Genomic DNA, 23,275 nt, shown 5'->3' with positions numbered 1-23,275 from the left:
CGCAGCTATGGCTCGGCAGGCCACGACATACCTCAGCTCCAGAGGTGGTGGGTGAGCTTCAATGCTCTGGGGTATACATATGACGGGCTACTGATGTCTGGATCACAGTATACCGAGGCCAGCAGCCACCTGTAACTGCACAGGAGTGGGTCTGTGATGGATGGGCGGCCCTGTTACGCAGACCTGGTGCGTCTGATGGCAGACGCTCCCTGGCAACTGCCGTTGCGAAAGGACCTCCTGTCTCAAGGTCCAATCTTTCACCCTGCTTTACCATCGCTGGCTTTAACGGCATTGGCTATTGAGAGCCAGGTGCTGAGGAACTGGAATCTATCGGACTCGTGATTCCAACTATGTTGAGGGCGCGAAAATCTTCACGAAAGATATGCAATCGTACCTGGAAGGCCTACATCTCCATGTGTAAGGAGAAAGGATGGCATCCGCGCTCCTTTTCTATATCCAGGATCTTGCTGTTTCTTCAGCAAGGAGTAGACCAGAAATTGGCGTTGAGCACCATTAAGGGGCAAATTTCAGTCTTGGCTGTCTCTTTTTTCAGCGACCCCTGGCGTCTCACTCATTAGTGAGTACCTTCGTTTAGGGGGTACGACATGTAGTCCCTCAGGTGTGTCCGTCGTTGCCCCCATGGGATTTGAACCTGATGTTGTCGGCGCTTCAAAAGCCGCCATTTGAAAACATCAGGGGGATTCCCCTGTTGACTCTTTCCCAGAAAGTGGTCTTTCTAGTGGCCATCACATCGGCCAGGAGGGTTTCGAAATTGGCGGCCTTGTCATGCAAGTTTCCTTATCTGGTCATCCACAGGGATAAGGTGGTGTTGCATCCTCAACTGTCCTTTCTACCAAAGGTGGTTTTGGCTTTTCATATCAATGAGGACATTGTATTACCATTGTTGTGTCCTAAGCCGAAGCACCCCAAGGAGGTGGCCCTTCACGCTCTTGATGTGGTTAGGGCTCTGAAGGTGTACTTGTCTGCCACGGCTCCCTTTCGGAAGTCAGACTCACTGTTTGTTTCGGTGGCTGGTCCAAAGAAGGGTATAACAGTCTCGTCGGCCACCATCTCCTGGTGGATCAGACAGATTGTAATCCAAGCCTACGCCTTGAAGGGGCGGGTGCCCCCCTTTCCTGTCACGGCCCACTCTACAAGAGCAATCGGAACGTCTCGGGTCTTTTGACACCAAGCGTCGGTCGCTCAGGTGTGCAAGGTGGCGACCTGGTCTTCTGTCCATACGTTTACCAAGTTCTACAAGGTAGGCGTCAGTGCATCGGCTGATGCCTGTTTTGGCCGCAAAGTTTTGCAAGCGGCTGTTTAGTTGCAATTCTATATATGCAATTGAGATTTTTTTTCCTGTTTTTTCGATAAAAATGCAGTACTGTTTTGTTAATGTACTGTTGCAATACTTCCGTAATGTTGCGGTCTTGGGGATCACTCCGGTTGAGGATACCTGGTTATATGGTGGTGTTTTTTCCACACACTGCTGTTTTTTTGTGGGTTTAGTTTCCCTAGTTCCCACTTGCCATGGTGGATGAAGTTTTTTTTTTTATGCTGTTTTTCCCACCCCTCGTTTGGCACTGCTTGGGGGCGTCCCATTTAGAGAGGAGTTGTGTCGGTCGGTGAATATAAAAGAAAATAGGATTTTTGTACTCACCGTAAAATCCTTTTCTCTGTAATTCACAGACCGACACAGCACCTATCCCTCCTTTTCTCTACGTTGTACTGCTTGTTGATGTACTGAAGCTGCTGGGGCAGCAGGGAGGGTTGTTAGCACAGGGTCCACCCCCTGGGCGGTACTGACAATTCTGTGTATTGTGTTACAATTTTGCCTAGTTTCTCCTAGTGGCAGGCTAACAAACCCATTTAGTTACAGAGAGGAGCTGTGTCGGTCGGTGAATTACAGAGAAAAAGATTTTACGGTGAGTACAAAAATCCGATTTTTGGGTCACTTTTATTCCTATTACAAGGAACGTATACATCCCTTGTAATATAAAAAAGCATGACAGGACCTCTTAAATATGAGATCTGGGTTTAAAAAGACCTCAGATCTCATATTTACGCTAAAATTCAATAAAAAAAGAAAAATTAAATGCCATTTGAAAAAAAAAATGTGAAAAAAATTTCCCCTTTTAAGAGCATTGGGTAGAAGTGATGTTTGACATCGCTACCGCCCTCCAATTCTATGGAGCCAAGCGGGGGCAATCTTCCCCTCACTCGCCATCCAGGCAGTGAGGGAACAGGGAACGATCCGGCAATAGGAGTGCGGTGGGAGGGGTGAACCTCTGCCACCACAAATAAAAGTGATCCGCTACTGAGACCACTTATCGGAAAGAGGACAGTCCACCGTTTTTAAAAATACCTGGGGTAATGGCAGCTAGTTGCTGCCATAACAACGGTATTTAATGTCAAATTAGCGACATATAACAACATGGGCGTCCGCAGCAGGGGGCAAGGGGGGTCAAGTGCCCCCCCTGGAATCCCCAAGGTATTGCAGCCGCCGCCATGCTGCATTTTTTTTTTACTGAATCCGCAGGCGGCTGCATCCTCCGCTCTCTTCTCTGGATCACAACGCTGGCTGGCTCTGTGTTCGGCGACCGCTCTGTAACACAGTCCCGCCCCCCCAGACCAGCTTGTGTGATAGTAGAGTGAATCAACGTTCCGCCTATCACATGAGCCGGTCTGGGGGGTCGGGACTGTGTTACAGAGCGGCCGCCGAACACAGAGCCAGCCAGCGTTGTGATCCAGAGGAGTAGATGCCCATCTGTACAGCCCGCCCTGTGTGCCACACAGTGCCTGGATAGGAGGATCGAGGGGGGGGGGGCTGCAGTGCTCTCCACCACACACTCCTGCCTCCCCCCAGTGCTCTCTTCCACCACCACACTCTTCTGCCCCCCCCCACCCAGTGCTCTCCTCCACCACCACCACACTCTCCTGCCCCCCCCAGTGCTCTACTCCACCACCACCACACTCTCCTGCCCCCCACCTTAGTGCTCTCCTCCACCACCACCACACTCTCCTGCCCCCCCCAGTGCTCTCCTCCACCACCACACTCTCCTGCCCCCCCCCCAGTGCTCTCCACCACCACCACACTCTCCTGCCCCCCCCCCGGCGCTCTCCTCCACCACACTCTCCTGCCCCCCCCCCCAGTGCTCTCCTCCACCACCACACTCTCCTGCCCCCCCTAGTGCTCCTCCACCACCACACTCTCCTGCCCCTCCCCCGCAGTGCTCTCCTCCACCACCACACTCTCCTGCCCCCCCCCCCCAGTGCTGTCCTCCACCACCACACTCTCCTGCCCCCCTAGTGCTCCTCCACCACCACACTCTCCTGCCCCCCCCCCCAGTGCTCTCCTCCACCACCACACTCTCCTGCCCCCCCCCCCCGTGCCCTCCTCCACCACCCCACTCTCCTGCCACCCATGCTCTCCTCCACCACCACACACTCCTGCCCCCCCCCCACAGTTCTCTCTTCCCCTGTTCTTGCTGCCCTCCCTGCTCTCCAGCTCTCCCCATCCTTCTCTAGCCACCATCCCAGTGCTCCCCCCCCCCCGTCCCTCTCCAGTGCTCTCCCCCTGTTCCCCCCCAGTGCTCTCCCCCACGTTCCCCCCCAGTGCTCTCCACTCCGCCCAGTGCTCCCCCCTGTTCTCCCCCCCCCCACAGTGCTCTCCACGCTCCCCCCCGTTCTCCTCCCCAGTGCTCTCCCCCCTGTTCTCCTCCCCAGTGCTCTCCCCCCTGTTCTTTACCCCCCAGTGCTCTCCCCCCTGTTCTTTACCCCCCAGTGCTCTCCACTCCCTCCAGTGTTCTCCCCCCATGCTCTCCTCCCCCCCAGTGCTCTCCTCTCCCCCCCCAGTGCTCTCCCCCTGTTCTTTCCCCCCAGTGCTCTCCACTCCCCCCAGTGCTTTCTCCCCCCCAGTGCTCTTCAGCTCTCCCCATCACTCTCCAGCCCCCACCCCAGTGCTCTCCAGCCCCCCCATTCTCCCCACCCCTGTTCTTTCTGGCCCCCTGGTGCTCTCCAGCCCCCCCCCCCCAGTGCTCTCTCCCCTCCGTGCTCTCCACCCCTGTTCTTTTTGGCTGCCCCCCCCCCCAGCACTCTCCACTCCCCACCCCTGTACTCTCCACTCGTCCTGCATTTTGCCCCCACCCATGTGCTCTCCACCCCCCATAGAGCTCTCCAGTCCCCTGTGCTTTCCACCCCTGTTCTTTCTGGCCCCCACTGGTGCTCTCATGCTCCCCCCCATTGCTCTCCACTCTCCCTTGCTCTTTGTAACCCCCCCAGTAGCTCTCAGCCTACCGTGCTCTCTACCCCTGTTCTTATTAGCCCCCCCAGTGGTCTCAAGTTCCCCCCCAGCACTCTTCGATCCCCACCCCAGTGATCTCCACTCCCCCCTCACTCTTTGCCCCCACCCATGTGTTCTCCAACCCCGCCAGTACTCTTTGCTCCCCCTTCTCTCCAACTCCCACCCAGAGCTCTCCACTTCCCCAGGACCAGAGGGCAGGCTGACTGGGGCCGGAAAATGAGGAAGGCTGAAGATGCAGGTGGCCAGAGACCACTCCATCTCACAGCAGACAGATCCTCTGGAAGGAGTATCGTCCCCATCCAAAACTAGAACAGACCCTGCCTGCTGCTGGCCGTCATGGATATCCTGCTGGCATGCAAGGTACCGTACCAAGCATCAACAACACCCCTTTCCACAGAGAGGGACTGCAGACTGGGACATGGGGCACAAGAGGGGCTGCAATGATGGGCACAGTGAGACTGCATTCACGGCACAGTAAAGCTGCATTTGATGGACACAGTGAGGCTGAATTTGATGGGCACAGTGAGGCTGCATTTGATGGGCACAGTGAGGCTGCATTTGATGGGCACAGGTGAGGCTGCATTTGATGGGCACTGGTGAGGCTGCATTTGATGGGCACTGGTGAGGCTGCATTTGATGGGCACTGGTGAGGCTGCATTTGATGGGCACTGGTGAGGCCGCATTTGATGGGCACAGTGAGGCTACATTCACGGCACAGTAAAGCTGCATTTGATGGACACAGTGAGGCTGGATTTGATGGACAATGTGAGGCTGCATTTGATAGGCACAGTGAGGCTGCATTTGATAGGCACAGTGAGGCTGCATTTGATGGGCACAGTGAGGCTGCATTTGATGGGCACAGTGAGGCTGCATTTGATGGGCACAGGTGAGGCTGCATTTGATGGGCACAGGTGAGGCTGCATTTGATGGGCACAGGTGAGGCTGCATTTGATGGGCACTGGTGAGGCTGCATTTGATGGGCACTGGTGAGGCTGCATTTGATGGGCACAGTGAGGCTACATTCATGGCACAGTAAAGCTGCATTTGATGGACACAGTGAGGCTGGATTTGATGGACAATGTGAGGCTGCATTTGATAGGCACAGTGAGGCTGCATTTGATAGGCACAGTGAGGCTGCATTTGATAGGCACAGTGAGGCTGCATTTGATAGGCACAGTGAGGCTGCATTTGATAGGCACAGTGAGGCTGCATTTGATGGGCACAGTGAGGCTGCATTTGATGGGCACAGTGAGGCTGCATTTGATGGGCACTGGTGAGGCTGCATTGAGCTCTTGCATCAAGTCTGCAGTCTCTGACCATCTCCTGTAGCATGTCTGCAGTCTCTGAGGGAGTCTGGAGAGGAGTCAAGAGTGGGAGCACCGCTGGGATGGGGGTCATGGGAGAAGTCAGATTTGTGTGGACTGTGGTGGGGAGACTATAGAGTAAAACCAGAGCCACCAAGCTGGAGCCGACTGACTGAGCCCTGCACAGTGCACCTGAGAGGAGGTCAGTGAAAGCACCGCCAGGCCAGTCGGGGGGTCACTGATGTAAGGGGGGGAGTGAATACGATAATGTAAGGGGCACTGATATAAAGGGTCTCCTCCTTATATTAGTAACCCACCCCCCTTACCTTAGAGTATTCTTTCTGCAAAAGGCGCCCCCCCCCCACGTTGTGAGTTTCTGGGGTCCCTCTTGGTGATTGATCATTTACCACTATTAACTGGAATTTGAATATATATATATATATATATATATATATATATATATATATATATATATATATATATATATATATATATATATAAAGCAAGCCCTATGTGATTTCATATCTATATCTAATACTCTCTTTATCAAATGTGCTTTACAATTTATGGTTTTCCCTTTCATGAACAAGAAAATAATGACGTTATGCTGTTGGGCTGGTATAATAATGCTGTGAGGCTGGTATGAAATTTTTTCCAGGGCTGGTTTTTGGAAGCATGGGCGTCCGCAAGGTTACTCAGGTGGCTGAGTACCATGCCCATATAGCCTAGAGAATGTACATCTATTTACATTGCAATACATCTGTTGTGGCCATATTTTTATCTTGATGAAAACAGCCAATACAGTGACAGTATGAGATCAAAATATGGCCACAACAGATGTATTGCAATGTAAAGAGATGTACATTCTCTAAGCTATATGGGCATGGTACACAGCCACCTGAGTAACTTCCAATACAAAGTGAAGATGAATTATCTGTTATATAACACATATGTATTACCAGTGGAAAGATTTTCATGAGATTGTCGAACAGGGGCGGAGCATGAGTGGCCTTAAAATTATGCCCCCCCTTGGAAAAAGTTCTGCGGACGCCCATGATAACAACGGCGGCTGGTTCGTATGTAGTTAATAAATATGCAAAGATTTCAAGCAAACTTCTCTCACATTGTCATTATTGGGGATTGTTTGTATAATTTTGAGGAAAATAATACATTTAGTCCATTTTGGAATAGGGCTGTAACATAACAAAATGTTATGACATGGATCTATGCCTTCCCTTAATATAAGCACCCCCCCCCCCCCCCTGTAAGAAAACACCAGCTAGGCACACAGGTAACCCTTTGATCGCCTCTGCTGTTAACCCCTTCCCTGCCAGTGTAATTTTCAGCACTGATCACTATATTGGTGTCACTGGTCCCCAAAAACTGTCACTTAGTGTCTGATTTGTCCTCCGCAATGTCGCAGTCACGCAGATCAGTGCTATTACTAGTGAAAAAAATATTCCATATTTGTAGACGCTATAACTTTTGTGAACCAAAATCAATATACACTTATTGGAATTGGTGCCGTGGTGACAACTTTCCACCATATCTGGTAATGCGCACAGAAATGCACATTTCCACGCAATCCCGGAACATGCAAAAGTATGTACCTCACGCTTATAGTGCCATTTATTGTAAATGTCCCCCCGAAACGTGAGACCCCAATCCAACAAATGTGGCAAAATGCATGGGAAATAAAACAAAGTGGAAAGCGCCATGAGCTACATTGCCACTCTTTCTTGTGGGGCATAGGGCAATGCACTGAAATCAATGGGGGGTGCTATGCCTGTTGGGTGTTTGTCATCCAAATGTATGTCAGAGGTGTGACTGGGACCTTCATCATTTCACAAACTATGGAAAGCTGGGAGAGCAGAAATCAGCAAAAATCTCCAACAGTGAAAGGGTTCAAATGACTATCTGAGACAAACACTGTATTGTAAATGAAAAAAATAAGGGGGGGGGGGGCTATAACCCCTGTCAGGTTTTATTTGCCATCTGTGTCCCCATTGGGGGGGGGGGGGGATTTCCCTTCACTTCACAAACTGAAAGGAAAAAAAAAATTATTTGGCAGATGAAGAGAATGAATCTCCCTAAAGGGGGTGCAGACAGCAATAAAAACCTGACAGGGTTTCTAATCCCTCTCCACTCCATCCAACACCAACAATAAACATGATTTCCTTTAGTTATACTTTAATTTAAAAAAAAAAGCGATCTTCAATGGATAATCAATGTGTGGTATCTGGTCTAATCTGTTTTTATTTGATTTTTGTCTTAAATATGTGATAAAAAAATAATAATTGTATTTCATCTGTGGGATTTTTCGGTGGCACATATAAAGTCCCACCTACTTCTGTCCTTTATGAGCAGTGAGGGGTTCTTACAGTTTCATTACAGAGTGATATGCACTAATTAGCAGTGCACCGAAAGAACCTTTTGGTACCAAAAATTCAGGATGCTCTTGGCTGAAACCAAAAATTACAGTTTTTAAAAATGATATATATATTTTTATATATAATTGTATTCAACTTTTTAATTTGACATCATGAATTTAAATGAATATGAATGTGTCTGGCCATTATCGGGACCTTAAGCACAAGAAAAGCGCATCCCCAATAAATTCTATGTATGTATTCACTGGTCCATTGCGTTTCCATTGTGGTGTTAGAAAAACTGCAGCAAGCACGATTTTTAAGTTACAAAATAAAACGCACCTCCCTCCTTGAAATGCATTGAAAATGTGGCAAGAACACATCAATAACACACCTGTTACATTTTTGATGACGTTTTTGAGTCATATGACCAATGAAAAACACACCAAAAGCACAGTAAAATCGCAGCAAAATCATGTGCGTTTTCGGCACCATTATCGCCATCTTTTTCTCTATTGGCATTATGATGAAAACGTCATTTTTGGCCGATATATTTCGGATTCTTTTTGAGGATAAATGCTATTTCACACCATCCTTGGATGCTTTTATCCAGAGGTGACTGTGGGTAAAAGCATGTTCTTTCCCCCAAAGAAGGCAAAAGTAGCAAATGAAAAACTGGTGACACTTTCAGAATCAAAGAAAGTTTCTTGCATAAGCAACAATGTTCAGCCTTTTGGAGCTAGACAAAAATCCTCTTTCCAGCGAAGGGGTGCCCCCACTCAGTACGGGATTGGGGATATCTATTGACCTTTGTGACCGTCTGTACTCAGGAAGTCACAGAAGACTGGATCTGCAGCCATGGAGGTTCGTGGCTTTGGCCCTCCGTGCTTTATGCCCTTCCATGCTTTAACAGCAGTTTTGCTCTGGAAAGGCTGCTATCCCAGGGGATCTCATGGGTTCTATTTTTAACTGTTATGGTTCCCAGGCAAAAAGAAAGGCATGTGTCCTATTCTGGACCTTAAAGTGGTAGTACATTCTTAATAAAAAATAAAGTTTCTTCCTGTAAGGCAATATCATAATGTGCTAGTATGCACTGCATACTAGCACATGAGAGACTTACCATGAAATGAAGCCCTCCAGCTGCGCACTGTCACCACTGCAGAGGTTTTTATCTTCACCCGGTCTTCCTTTGGGCTTCAATGGTCGGGGTGTGATGACGTCACTCCCACTCATGCACGGCGGGAGTCTTGGTCACGACACTAGGCTTAGGGTTGCCACCTTTTCTTCAAGTCAGACCCGAACACTTCATCGTTGCACAGCAATTTGTTTTCATAGTGGGCATAAACTATGCATAGATGTTGCTATTAAAGAGGAAGTAAACCCATCAGGGTTTACTTCCTCTTTGTCTCCCTGCAAAGGTAAAGCATAATGGGCTACGATGCATCGCATGGTAGCCCATTATGTGTCACTTACCTGACACAGGAGCCAGCGATGTCACCGCTGTCCCCTTGTGTACGGAGCGTCCATCTTCTTCCGGGTACCGCTGCTCCGGCCACTCACAGCGCCGGAGCAGCAATGACGTCACTCCCGTGCGTGCGCACAGGAGCCTCCACTAACGACATATCGTCGTTAGCGGCATGCTGCTAACGGCGATACTGCATCTGCGTGCCGTAGACAGCTGTGACTGTCTCTTAGTAAATATCTCCTAAACCGTGTAGGTTTAGGAGATATTTCTTGGACCTACAGGTAAGCCTTAATCTAGGCTTACCTGTAGGTCAAAGGGGTTTGTAAGGGTTTACAGCCACTTTAAATAACATTTCTAATCATATGAAGTTAATCACAAGGGTCCCCCTTTAGGTCAGAGTCCACAGAGTTCCCCCTTTAGGTCAGAACTCACAGAGTTCCCTTTCACTGTAATGGGGGATTCTGCAGAATCTGATATAAGGGAGAACTCTGGGGACTCTAACATAAGGGATGCTCTGGTGTACAAAGAGGACTCTGATGTAAGGAGGAGCTCTGATGTAATGAGTGCTCTGAGAACCCTGATTTACTTTTAACGTATTCACTTAGAGGCAGGAGAGAGAAGTGGGGAGACTTAGTCCAGTCTAAATAATGTGTCCAGGTCTCAGTCGGAAACCCGGACACCTGATTCCAAACTCAAACTGCCCGGGTGAATCCCGAACAGTTGGCAACCCTAACTAGGCTCCGAAGGAATGGCACATGCTTTTTCTTCAGAGGGCATTTGCCGGTGATGTCACCTGCTGCTGTTTACTAGAATATAGCCATTATTAATTTTCCCTACAGGTAAGTTTTATTATAAGCTTACCTGTAGGTCAGCCCTCAAATTTTCTGCTCGCCTACTCACATTTGCGAGTGGGAAATGAGGGCTGGCGAGGAGCTGGGCTGCTTGTGAGTGGGGGGGGGGCGAGCACCGCCGGCGGGCGGGGGTTGATCGAGAGCCGTTCTCCCGTTGGAAGAATTTTGATCCTTGCATTTCCCCTGCTCTCCCACTAGCCTCTGCCATTTGGCTTAGATTGTCTAATTGTGATATGCAGAACAGATTTTCTTTGTGCAGTACATTCAAAAGTAGTTTCCTAGACCAAACCCAATAAATCATGCTGTTGATACTGTTTTTGTGGTCGGTATATGATTTTGTGAATGCATGTTTCCTGTAGTGCTACAACTAAACAACAGAGGGCAGAATAGTACCAACTCATTTTATATAAATTCATTGTTTGGAGATTGCTACATTAACATTTACAGTAGGAAGTGATAAGCCATAAGTGGAGATGTCCTTAGATGCTCTGTGTCTGCTGAGGATGCGTAGGGGGCATCTGCTTATTTTTCATGTATTTTGTCTGACAGTACAGAATATAATTATGTAATACGTATATATTTTATTTTTAGGCAAGTTATTTACCTGTAAAAGCTTCCCTTGTGTAGACATCCAAAAGCCCTGACATTGCTGCTGAGTATTGCCATCCTGGATGTGATATCAATAGACTCAGAGCTGTCATTCAAGTGACACTCTGTGCAATCTTGCTTCGCTTCTCCCCTAGCTGCTGCTTATATGTTTATGAAGGGAGGTTGGAGGAGCTGGGCCAGCACTGAGAGTAGCTAGACCCTCTCAGAAGAGGAGAGGGCTATGACATGGCTGAAGGCAGGGGGTTGTGCTATTAAATTGATTCTTCCTTGAGTAGTCCTATTCGCTAGCAAGTTCAGAGGCACATTGCAAGTCAATTAAATCTTTGTGGAAAGGAAAAACACTGCAAGTAAGCATTTAAAATACTACATTTTTCTGTGCTTTTACCTGCATTTTTTTTCAGTTGATTCTATATTATGCTTTATATCTGCAACTTGATTTTGATTTTCTCAGATGATCATGTTCTAAATGGTTTTGTTGTGCCTTTTTTTTTTTTTTTTTTAAGATTACGTTTACAAGATACAAGTAGAAAGGATAGTGCAAAATTGACCACTGTTGACAATCATAGGTACGTCCGAATGCTAGATAAGGTTGCAGATGATACTATATTACTTAAATCAGGCTTGCTAAATGAGACTGTGGCACACTGACAGACCCAATGGCCCTGAGTGGAGACCAGAGTAAAGACAGGATAAAGTTAAAAGAGAAGTGTGTTTTTTTTGTTCTTTTTCCCTTTATACTCACCTAGGTGGATATTCAGCATGGGACCGATGTTGCATCTGTCCCCCAGCATCTCTACACTGAGAACCGAGCCATCGAACACCACCCATGGCTCTGTTCTCACAGATCCCCAAGAGGAGGATCAGCAGCTCTCCTCTCTGCTCCTCCATGCTTACTGCAGCGCTGAGCTGTGGAGTTGCGAGGATCGGCCATGTCAGTGGCTCGCTGAGACAGGCATCACTCCGGGCACCTGGCGGATCCAGTCTTCAAACTAATTTCTCTCTTGTAACCCTTAGGAGAAGTCCAGCCAAACAAGCTCAGGCTGGACTTCTTCTCCTTTTAAGGTTTGGAGAGAGAGGAAAAAGATGAAAAATGAATCAAGACGGGGAAAAGTTAGTGGTATGCTGGTCTCAGATCCCCAGTTTGTATTGGGACTCAGGTTAGCTTCAGTTGAGATGCTGATCTGGGCTGGTATAGACAGTCCAGGTAGGAGGAATTGTGGAAACCTAAATGTTGTATTAGTTATATTTTGGTTTTGAGTCCAGGAGAATGTTAACATCTTGGAAGTTGGCCCAAGCTTATATTCAACCTTCTAAAACAAGCACAAGTGCCTTGTGTAAACTTCTGTGATTTCTACATGTCTGTGATGAACCGAAAAAGTCAAGACTCAACTAAAGAAAGCCACATCTCAAATGGATCTCACCGGTGGCGTAACTAAAACCTTCAGGGCCCCGATGCAAGAAACAATGAAGAGCCCCCCTGGCTGGGGCCCTTCCTTCTAAGCCCGGTGGCAAAACGTCAGAGCCCGGTTTCAAGTGACCCCGGAAGTTCTGCCACTGGTGTCAGTAGTTTGTTTATTTTTATTTTGATTATTTTTTACAAGATTAACTTTTTTTTTTTTTTTTTAGGAGCCCCTTGGGGGGCTTTGGCGAAACATCAGAGGTCTAAAAAGACCTCCGATGTTTCGCCTGTGAGACAGAGAAAGGAGATTGAGGTCTGTGTCCTTAATCTCCTTCTCTGCAGCCTCAGCTGCACTGAATGAATGGATAGGAAAAGCTCTGTACAGAGCTTCCTGTCCATTTATAAACTGAAGCATAATAAACACGGATTACTGACTCTCCATTCATTAACGGAAGGGCCCGGTGACACATTTACTGGCCCCTTCCCCGCTCTTCATCCTGACAGATGTTTGATGTCGGGGTCGCATTTACAAGGGGTCACAATTGCGACCTGGTCCCATGTCTGCCACCCCCGTACACCTGGATCGGAGAAGTGGTGGGGACGGTTAAATAAAGATGAATCGATCTCTCCATTTTCCTCCTGCAACCACTGAATGCCTGCAGAAGGTAGAGAAGAAGTGGTCATTCAGCGGGTGCAGGAGGAAAATTGAGAGATTGATTCCTCTATATGCAACCTCTCCTTCTATCCAGCTTCTGTCTGCTGCCCCTATGTTCTCTCCAGCTGCCCTGTGCTCTTTCCCAGCCCCCTCCCCACTTGTCCTCCGCAGCTTTGCTGGGCTTCCCCCTACCCTCTCCCGCTAGCTGCTGTGGGGTATCTTTCAGCGTGGAGTTTTTTCTGAATGTAGAGTTGGTGATCTGTACCAATCACTGACATTCATAACTGAACCATAGTAAACTGCAATGGAAGGGATCAGGACTTGAATGTCCCTGTCACATATAGCGCAGTCTGACCTATTGGTCATTCCCTGAAGTGAGCATCTATTTCACCCACAGGTGGTGGTCCTACTTCACTCGCACAAGATTTAAGGAACTCCTCCTGATTTTTTTTTTTTTTACCTGTAATAGGAGGGCACAATTATTTGGGCGCATCTGCATGGGGTTGCCTCTGCTTTCCCCCCAGCTGATTAGGATGATCAGATTATTCAGGTAATCAAGGGATGTTTGGCCCTTCCTGCTCACCTGGGGCAGGTAGGAATGGGCCAATGAGAGTGGATGGAACTCTCTGGACGCAGTGTGGCTCATTATATAAAGGACCCACTGTCCCAAGAGTTTTGCTGACAGGCTGAAGGTCTGGTAGAGATTCCCACCCCTCCCGTCATGTGCACTTTATGTGGTATGTCTTCTTGTATATAAGGGGGACTGGTTATTATAAAGTTGAGGAAATATAATTTTCTTGAATCATCAAGACTAAGCAATTTTGAGAATGATAATTTGATTTGCATTAGAATTGTGATATGGTTATAAAAAGTGATGAATTTATTTGTAAACCAAAGGTGTCGCGGCCAATTTCTGCCAATATTTGAGTGTTGTGTCCATTTTTTGATAAGTAGGGAGGAGAGATGCAGAGTGCCATACCATGCAAAAACAGATATCACCTTGTGGACTGAGCACTTTCATTTATATTATTTTTTTGGACTCACAAGCACTTATTTATTATTTATTTCTTCGTTTTGCGAACAGTCTTGATATATACAGTTTACTTGTATGTTTTTTTTTTTTTGCCCAAATTTTTTTTTACATGTAATTTTGATTTGTATATTTACATATCAATGTTGATCTACATTTAGAGATAAGTGTTTGAATAAGTGCACCATTTTTTTCATTTATTATTATTTTATGCAATGTTAGAGTTCACTAATCAATGGTTGCAGCTGTTCTTTCTTCTTCCATTTCTGCTAGCTGTTGTCTTCACTTTGATCATTTTTATGGCTAGCACTTTCTAGTGCACATTTTTGTAAATATTTTATTATATCTTTTCATGTTATAACACTGAAGAAATTAAACTTTGCTACAATGTAATGTAGTCAGTGTTCAGCTTGTAATACAGTGTAAATTTGTTGTCCCCTCAAAATAACTCAATGCAGCCAATAATGTCTAAACCGCTGGCAGCAAATGTGAGTACATCCCTAAGTGAAAATGTCCAAATTGGGCCCAAAGTGTCAATATTTTGTGTGGCCACCATGATTTTCCAGCACTGCCTTAACCCTTTTAAAGGGGAGAGTGTAAAAAAACACCAAGGAAAAATTGGGACTTTAAATGACACCCCACTCCTTATTTTGCTTCTCTTATTTATTATTATTCTTTCCTTATATTTTTGTAAATTTTTCCAGATTATTACATTGCTTTCTCCTGATGAGTGGCACCCAAGCCACGAAGCGCAGCGAGCCCGACTGCCGTGTACTTACTATTGTTACCAAGATTCCTTAAGTTTATGTAAAAATTATGTATCTATCTTTATTTTTTCAGGTTTAAGGAGACCATAGGTCCCGCAAGTAATAATTCATGTATTGTATATACCCTATTGTTTTGTGATGAATCAAGGAACTAAATGTTTTATAATATGTGAGATCATCACTATCTCCAACATACTGTTTAGTATATATTATTGTTACCATGATACATTGTTACCTGGACTGTATTACAATGTCTCAGTTCATATATCCATACAATTTGTACCATTGTTATCAGAACTATTTATATATTTTTTACCTAGTCCTCTAATAAAATTCCTTTTTATTCATCTAAGTATATCTTTTTTTTGCTGGCCGGTGCTTCATTTAAAGTCCCAATTTTTCCTTGGTGTTTTTTACACTCTCCCCTTTAAATGTATATGGGATGGATATCCATGATCTTACCAGACCATGATATCAATTAAAGTCCCTAGGGATGGAAACACATGACCTTACCCTGTCATGCATTCATGAAAGTCCCTACTTTCCTCCAATTTTTCCCATTATACTGCCTTAACCCTCTTGGGCATGGCGTTCACCAGAGTTTCACAGGTTGCCACGGGAGTCCTCTTCCATTCCAACAATTACAGAACAATACACTGTGTCTGGGTCTCTCCCTTCAGCCGGAGGGAGTGGGGGAGAAACCGGTGTTCTGCCGTATAGTGTCCGGCCATCAAATAGTGTCCGCTCCGTACTGCGCATGCGCAGTACGGAGCAGACGAAGCTTCGGAAAATCTCCGAAGCTGAACGGCGCCTGTGCCGTGAGTGGAGGTGGTAGCCCCACCATTCCAAGCAGACATAGGGTTGTGAATTTTTGAGGGCCCCTCACAGGCGAGCTTCGCTCGCCACGCTTCGGGCTCGGCCTCGCTGCGCTCGGCTCTTTTTTAGTCTAACTCTATGTCCACTTGGATAGTGGGGATAAAACCTGGACTCAAGGCGCAGGCAACGTTCATCCTCGGCAATTTTCGGAATCTGTGTTGCTGTATACTGCGCATGCGCAGTACGCAGTGGAAACTATCCGATGGAGGAAGTTATTTGACAAGACACCGGCTTTCAGCTGCTGCAGGGAGAGACACAGACACAATGCATTGTTCTGTAACTGTTCCCCCATCCAGCGGCACTGATCCCCCCTGCTGTCCAGGCCCCCCTGTGTGCCCAGGCCTCCTACAGGAGGAGTGGTAAAGCTTGCCACTAGTGTGAAAAGAGTACTTAACCAGTATGGCTCAACGTGTGATGTGAATGAGGCCAAGGCGAATTGAAAGAAAGAAATATACAATATTATTTTGAAAATTGAATCTAAAATCTGCTAGTCTGGTTTTAGAGATATGTTGGGCCAATATTTCTGTGTACACTCTGGCATCGCAGGTGGTTCTTGTCTTCACGAAGGATGCTGTTAGGGGAGACTCAGAAATATTGTCCGGGAACAGCTTGTACAGCAAAGGCAGTGCATTGATTTGGGTCCCAGCTGGAGACTGGAATCTGGCTTGCTTGAAATACTGACCATCCTGATAGGCGACTGAAGAATTCCTCACGCCTTGGTAAAGCAGGAATGAGTTTCCGGTCAGGACTGCAATGAAAGGCGATTGTAGTAAAATAGCACAATGGCATTGGGGTTTATTTACTAAAGCTAGAGAGGGCAAAATGAGTCATATTTCTGCATAGGAAACGATCAGCTTCTAACCTCCAACTTGTTCAATTAAGATTTGGCATTCAAACCTGGAAGCTGATTGGTTTCTATGCAGAATTGTGACTAATTTTGCCCTCTCTAGCTTTAGTAAATTAACCCCTATGTTATATTCTTGGGTGAAGGGAAGATTCCAAGATTATTTAATGGTGTCGGGTATGATTGGTCTTGCGCATGCTGAAAAATCTTTTGTGATCAACTTCTAGTTGTTCTTTTCAAAATAAACCTTTCTCTAATTATGGAAAAAACAATCACAAAGAGGAGTAAGAAAAATGTATAGGCATTGGGACTTCTCTTTAGTATGTGCAGATTTCCAACTTTTTTTTTTTAACACCTCTCGGATGTCTCAGCGACTGTCTTTCCTTTTCTCAGCAGAATTTCCCTGAGTGAGAGGTCTGACTATCCATGGACCTTAGGCTACATTCACATGGGCGCATATTTTCAGATACTTTGCTGCATTCAGAGGTGGCCACATGCTGTCATAATGCGCAGTTTTGATTTTGTTTTTTGAAGGCCAGCCTATTCAAGTGACAAATGCTCCCAAGTAGCTCCTGCACCTTTTTTGGGTATTGAACCTTCCATTTTTTTCCACACTTTGTGATTTTCTCCTAGCCATGTTTGATATGCCACGAGGCAATAATGGTGCCGCAAGCACAATGGCTTTTTCTGGGATTGCGCTCAGAAATGCTCGTTTCTGCGTGCGTTCCTGGAACGTGAAAGTGTTAAATGAGCCTGATTCAGTGATTATTAAATTTTTTAGCTAATGAATGAAGGTAAAGGAAGAGAATTTGTCGCTGCCAATCTTGCCACTGACATGATCAACTGCTCAAACTCCGTTGCTCAGTGACTGAGCTACAGATCGCTGTAGGATTAACAAGGAAAATGTTATAAAAAAATAACTGATTTCTTTAGCAAAAATTTGCTTTAAAAAAAAAAAAAAGAATAAGATGGCCTGTCTAAAATTTGTCCTTAAGAGAAAGGCTTGTTTGGATGGGATCCATCCAAACATCCATCCACAGGGGTAATAGAGTAAAAACACACACAATGGGTACATTTACACTTCTTGAATTGAGTTTACAATGTGTGTCTAAAAAGTTTTTGGTGAATGGCCCGATATCTCAACGGCAACATGGGCCAAGTGCACATGCATGTACATGGCTATCCAGAGACATGTCAAGAAGTGCCACCTAGGATAGAGTACAAATGACCTTCAGGGTAAACCCGCCACGAATGAACATCAAGTTGTGCTATAAATTGTGGAAACCGGCGATGGAGACATATAAAATATTGGTGCAAGGGTACAGGAGGGAAGCTGTGAGCAGAAAATGTTTACGACTGGTTCAAATGCTTTCACAATGGGAATAAAATGACTGAGGATGAGCCACATTCGGGCCGGCCATCAACCACAAAACCCCAGACATGATGAAGCGATTTGGGCATTAGCAAGGACACGGTGTGCACCATTGTCCGCAAAGATTTGGGTAAGCAGAAGATCTGTTCTTGGTTTGTGCCGCACAGGCTGACAGATGAACAGAAAGCAAAACGGATGGAGATCCCTGTTGCAGGGAATAAGACAAGGTGCTACCAGTTCGATCTGGAATCGAAGCAGAAAACGGTAGCATGGTGTTCACCATCTTCCCCGTGACCCAAAAAGAGGTGACTGCAAAAGTCCAAGTTCAAGACAATGTTTTGCGAATGTGGTGGCAATCCAAGAATGTGTGACAGCGGTTCTGTGATCAATTCCTAAAGAGGCCTTTGACAGTTTATAGAAGCTTTATGAAGGTTGCCAAAAGTGTTGTGAAGCCTGGCAATTATTTTGAAGGCCAATAAAGCTAATTTGTATCTTCTGTTTTGTTTGCTTTTTGATAGCATTCACCAAACTTTTTAGACACACCTCGTAGATAGACAATATGGGGGTGTGATTCAATAATGCATTGCAACACTTTTCTGTTTTACATTTTTTTTTTTTTAAAAGCCATGCAACAGTTTTCCTGCTATTTCTTATGTGACAGATTAAGTTAGTTCTGATGTGTGACAGTCTACAAACAGTCTACAAACTGTCACTTTAGCTGCGATAAATTCCTTCAATTCTGCCATGCTGGTAATAAGTGGAGGTAAATGAGACCTCTTCTATGTTAAAGTAAATTGTGTTGCATATATAAGAATTGTTTTGCGAACAAAACTCTGCAATAAAGTTTATATACACCTTAGCGACAGGATTCATGCTTTTTACATTTTTTTTTGCATTTTTGCTTGATATATTTTCTGTCTAACTCAATAGTAACACATATTAATGTATACATGTTGATGCATAATGGTGCGTGTAAATGCATTATGACACTCATCAACGTGCATGATGAGGTGATGATGAACTTTCAATACAAAGTGCATTACAACGCACATTTAAAATGCTCGACAGCATGTTAATATGCATTTTCATGCTTTTCCATAAATTTCAATGGAAAACACATTGGATATAGATACATAGTTGTAAAGTAGAGCCAAAGATTTTTTGGCCATACTTCTCCTGTGAGTCGCAGGAGTGCACTTTTGTTCTGCACTCCTGTGACCCATTTTCAGTTGACATTGGGCTAAAGTCTGCTGTTGGGTGACGTCACTCAGCTTGTCCAGGCTTTGGATTGATCCCGACTTTACAGTTGGAATTCACCCAGATGCCTGAATCTGCAGTTGGCTCAGCCTCTCGAAGAGCCACTGGAAGACTGAGCCAGCCACTGGAGGGGCAGAGCACAGAACTAGTGACTGACAGTCACTGCTCTGTGCTCACTGAAGACTGATTACTGAGCAATCAGCGGTGTAGAAGTGGCGGGGGACAGCTGCAGCTTGGATCGGTACTGCAAGTGAGTATGTATTTTTGCATGTTTGTTTTTTTTAGATTCCTGAACTTCTCTTTTAAGTCTAGGTTTATATATGTGTCTGAACTTTCATGTATTTATTTTGTGCATTTTTCATGCGTACCCATTAATGTTTATGGGGCCAAACATGCAACAAAAAAGTCCTGTCAGAGTATTGAATTAAGCTTCTTGTATATAAGACGTTTTACTTTCATGGAGGATTGCAGTACATATCTTTACATCATGGCGACAGGAAGAGAACAACAAACAAGTGCATTGAGCATAGATTGACAATACATCCTGTTATATCATAGAATACATACTATAACGTTATAATAATACAGCACCACCTTCTGCATAGAGAAGTATAATGTATGTAGTTCACAGTACTTAACATTACATGCTGCTGTCCTTCCAACAAAAATAACCTTTTTCCAGTCGTACAGAAGCATTCTGCATAGGTTTTAATTTGCCCCATAGACAATATTGGGATTCCTGTTGGCGCACAACATCCAAAGCACAGCAAACCACACAGGTGGGAACGGAAACACTAATCTGTTACTAGATGCACCATTAGTTGCTTGGATGGGAGGCAGATTTTTGAAGAATGTCTATAGACCCCCCCCCCCCCCCCCCCCCCCATCCGGCGACGTCACTGACGCATGTACTCTGAAGGTCTGGCATACTGTGCTGTACCTTCAGAGCACCGTGCCATTACTGAGGGCTCCAACATGCGTGTGGGTCACTGTCTGTCCACACCTTCTGTGGACAAGCCCCCCCCTCCCCCCCATTCAGCTTAGGGTGGCTCAGCTTAGCTACTCTAACTAGGTGGTGGACACAGCACCCCCCAGCTCAGGGTGGGCAGCTCAGTAGCTCAGTGAGCTATTATACCCCTACATATAATATAACTGTGTCTGATAACCGGGGGGGGGGGGGGGGTTGCTGCTGCTGGACACAGCTATATTTATATTATAATATTATATACAGGCATAGTAGCAGACCGAGCTGCTCATTCTGAGCTGGTCTGATGGGGGAAAAGGGGGGGGTTCTATATAGAATACACCTGTGTCTAGCACCCCCCCCCCCATCAGATCAGCTCAGGGCGCCAGACATGTACACTCCTGCAGCTCTCAGGTGTAAGTGGGTGGAGTGGCAACAGCATGGCAACCCCTCTCACTTACGGCTGTCACCTCATCTCGAACCCAGGTCGATGGCGGACACCCCCTCATCACAAGCCAACACCCTCCTGCCCATTACAACACCAGCTCGTGGCCAGGGCAGGGTGGGCGGCTCACAATATACCCATCCTGGGCAGCAGCTGGAGAGGACAGTTTGCAGCTTCGCCGCTCGGGCAGAAATAGTAACATGTGACAGGATCAGCAGGGAAGTAGGAGGAGGAAGAAGGACACAAGCCAGGCTGCGGCGCTGGAGGTGTTCCGGCCATGTAGGCTGAAAAAAAAAAGATAGAAAAAGAATTCCAAGATCTATGGAGTCATAAGTTCGAGGTCAACACATCCCAAAATAGTAGAAAGAACAAACCCCCCCCCCCCCCCATAGGTGGGTGGGACTTTAAAAGTGACCAAGAACAATGAATTTGATCAAAAATAGTATATTTATTGAAAAACACATATATTTAAAAAGGACTTAAGTCAAAGAGCGACAAAAAGTGCATCAAGGGAGTACATATAAGAATTATATGACATTGTGCGTGCAGACACAGATAGGCTATACTAGGATGAACCCAACGTTTCCGGCTTGTTGCCCTTCTTGAGGGTTTTTTAACATACAGAGCCCAATGTCAGGAGATGATGTTTATCCACATTGAGAGATAAAGAGTTCTTTTATAAAATGACAGGAAGAGGCTGCTTGCATGTGACCCCAAAGCGCCTGACACAGATCCCCCAGCGAAGGTCCACACAGACCAAGGGCTTGAATCGGATCAAATGATCAAAGAATATAACATGTCCAGGGATCTAAATCCAATGCGGTGGACTGTCTGGAGGCATGCTGCCTGGGCTCACTTGCTGGGCTCCGCAGTTTTGCCTACAGGGGACCCGGGGCATACGAGACGACACTGGGACCTACTAGGGCGACATGGAGTGTGTGAAATGCTGCTCTGCGGCGCTTTAAGCGGCCGAATCAGTGGTCACCAGCACACCCTCTACAGGGAAATCCCAACCCCAGGTGTGTGTCAGATATGGCATTTCTACCCTGGGCCAAGTTATGCCGCAGGGTATCTTGCTACAAATTGCAGGTCTAAAGGCCAAATATGAATTAGCACAATGTATGAAATTCAGATACCGTACCTACAATTACATCATGCAACCAGGGCCCAATTTCCGAGTTTGCCTCTCCTCCAGGCTGATCCCATCGAGCAGCTTCTAGCCCCAGGTGACCTGACTAAACCTCTCTCCACCTTATATGGAGCGCTCCCGGGCACTGACTCCCCCAAGCTGGAGAAATTATAGGAGGTATGGCACAGAGGCATACCCTCACTGGACAGGGAGGGCTGGGAAGACTGTCTTGACTATGGCCCCAAACTAGTCATCTCCTCCAAAGACAAACTCATTCAGGTTAAGTTCCTACACAGAGTATATTTCACACCCTGACAGGAATCCTGAGTGTCCTAGCTGTATAGCACAAGTTGGCATGTTCCTCCATATGTTCTGGGAATGTCCCATGATCCTGGCCTATTGGAAGAAGGTGTTCAAGATCATTAATTCCAGACTGCAACTATCCCTTCCAATAAAGCCCGAGCTGGCCCTGCTGGGGGTTCATGAGGATGAGCAGTGTTCCCACCACTCAAAATTACTAATTTTTTACCTTCTATTGTATGCAAAGAGAGAGATACTCCTTAAGTGGATTGAGCCAACCCCCCGTCTATCTCCTCCTGGAAAGCACTGATTAAAGCTGCCCTACCTATGTATAGAATTACATATAGCAACTGTGGTTGCCAGTGGAAATACGAGAAAGTATGGGGCTCTTGGACATCTACCTAGCAGACGTAAAATGATCACCCTATTTAGAATAAGTGCTACGTGTATTTGTAATGTACTGGAACTGTTGGGTATAAGCACCTATGTTTTTTGCATTCATTATAGTGTACTCTCACTGCATGTAGTAGCGTTCGCAGCTATATTACCCTTTATGTACACATGTGTAATAAATGTTCTGTACTGTTCCAATGTATATACTGTAAATTTACAAACATAACAACAATAAAGCAACTTTGTTTAAAAAAAAAAAAAAAAAGAATATAACATGTCAGAAGTATCACCGCACAAGGAAGGTGCATCCAATATATATGAGCCAGCTGGAGAAATCTATAGTGTATTTCCAGCTCAGGCAGTATACCTATAATGGTGCATATAGTTGCATAAGTAAGCATTTAGTAAGCCAACCAATGGGTCAAACAGTGTATGCCCAAAAACGTAGAGGCTGGTGTATGCTCACCCAGATGGATATGGCGCTGTATAGTGTGCAGGTGATCAGAGCCGTCGCAACATTTTGTTGCTTCTTTGACTTAAATCCTTTTTAAATATATGTTTTTCAATAAATATACTATTTTTGATAAAATTCAATAATAAAAAATAAAATTGTTCTTGGTCACTTTTAAAGTCCCACCTATTGGGGATTTTCGTTCATTCCAAAAAAAAAAGGGGGGGCTTTCCTCAACCTCTGGAGAGTCAGGAGGATGACAGCCCTCTAGCAGACCACACACCCCCCATAGCGACACCACTGTCTCTAACTCTACCAGCTCCGTGATGTCGTCAGTGGAAGAGGACTTCAGTGGCAAACTGTAAAGCTCTGGTGAACTCCATGCCCAAGAGGGTTAAGGCTGTGCTGGAAATGAATGGTGGCCACACAAAATAATGACACTTTGGGCCCAATTTGGACATTTTCACTTAGGGGTGTACTCATTTTTGTTGC

General features: G+C 45.9%; 1 protein-coding gene across 1 annotated transcript in view; it reads left to right on the top strand.

The window, feature by feature from the left end:
* Positions 1-15,057, top strand: part of NRM (nurim) — a 47,618-nt gene extending 32,561 nt beyond the window's left edge. Inside the window, exon 5 of the transcript XR_013274091.1 lies at positions 14,690-15,057. The gene's annotated coding sequence lies outside the window, so the exon portion shown is untranslated. The remainder of the gene's footprint in view (positions 1-14,689) is intronic.
* The last annotated feature ends 8,218 nt before the right edge of the window (positions 15,058-23,275 follow it).

Source organism: Lithobates pipiens, unplaced genomic scaffold (genome assembly GCF_037356315.1).
Source record: "Lithobates pipiens isolate NorthernLeopardFrog02 unplaced genomic scaffold, aLitPip1_a1.2 Scaffold_1, whole genome shotgun sequence".
Lineage (NCBI taxonomy): Eukaryota > Metazoa > Chordata > Amphibia > Anura > Ranidae > Lithobates > Lithobates pipiens.
The sequence above is the reverse complement of the archived record's forward strand: the minus strand, read 5'-3'. Positions and strand labels throughout refer to the sequence as shown.